This window comes from Pteropus alecto, unplaced genomic scaffold, assembly GCF_000325575.1.
Source record: "Pteropus alecto unplaced genomic scaffold, ASM32557v1 scaffold21, whole genome shotgun sequence".
Classification (NCBI taxonomy): domain Eukaryota; kingdom Metazoa; phylum Chordata; class Mammalia; order Chiroptera; family Pteropodidae; genus Pteropus; species Pteropus alecto.
This window is the reverse complement of record NW_006436282.1, coordinates 14,865,043-14,866,110: the sequence shown is the minus strand read 5'-3', so window position 1 is coordinate 14,866,110 and position 1,068 is coordinate 14,865,043. Positions and strand designations below refer to the sequence as shown.

Here is a 1,068-nt window from a genome sequence, read left to right as displayed (position 1 = left end):
AATTTTGATGACTCCTGTTCTAGCTATAGTTCACAGTTGTTTACTTGTGGTCAAAAATAGCACCGCTGAAATTTGGCATTAAGAAGGAAAGTGGATGTTCTATGTCTTGGCAACCCAGACACAAGCTTCAGGCTGCCATCCACACCCATGTGAGTGAGGCCACCATATTTGGAGTTCAGTGAGATCCTATCAGAAGAGTAAGAGTGCACCACACATGACCAAGACCCTTCAGCTGTAAATGAAAAAGCAGAAAGAGAAAAGGAAACAAGGCACAAATGGCCTAAGAGCCCATGAGAGGAATCTGTTTGCTGTCACCAGCTCTTTTCCTCTCCTTACAACATTGTGGCTGAAGCAACTCAAGTATCAGCACAATTCCAACTTCAGCGATTCGACACAGTTATCTACTGCAAGAGGAAATCTAAGTTTACATCAAAACAAGCAAGCAATTAAGATGTCTAATCTCACTATAAATATTCTGCAAGTACAGGCATAGTGAAAGAGAAGATGGGGATAGGAAACAAATGACAAATGTGACTTTCATGGTCTCATCTCATTATTTTCATGGTAGTGTCTCTGCTTACTCATTTTCCCTCATTTTCTCTTTTTTCCTGACTCTTCTTTTTGATTGCCCCAATAAAACACAACCGATCATGAAAATTCATTAAATTTGAGTTTGACCAGCAATGAAGAAGAAAGAAACCAGAATATTTACCAATGGGTGCTCTATGTCCTTTCATACTTCCACTGGTCTCTGACAATCCACTCTTTTAGGTATGTACGTGAGAGCCAGCAAGAAAGGATAGGTAGCCATAAAATGAGAGAACGAAAGAGGAGATGAGTCTACGGCCACGCTACCCTGAACAAGCCCGATCCCGTCTGACCTTGGAAGCTAAGCAGGGTGGGGCCTGGTTAGTACTTAGATAGGAGACCACCTAGGAAGACTAGATGCTGTAGGCATAAAAAAAAAAAAAAATAAGGGATTGTAAGCTGACAAGGTCCTTGCAATCTGTGAGGTCAACCAAGGGTTACCTCGCTAAAAAAAATTAAAAAATAAATAAAAAAAAAATT

At 40.4% G+C, this 1,068-nt stretch overlaps 1 pseudogene; it reads left to right on the top strand.

The window, feature by feature from the left end:
• Window positions 1–838: 838 nt before the first annotated feature.
• Window positions 839–957, top strand: LOC112479858 (annotated as a pseudogene).
• Window positions 958–1,068: the final 111 nt, after the last annotated feature.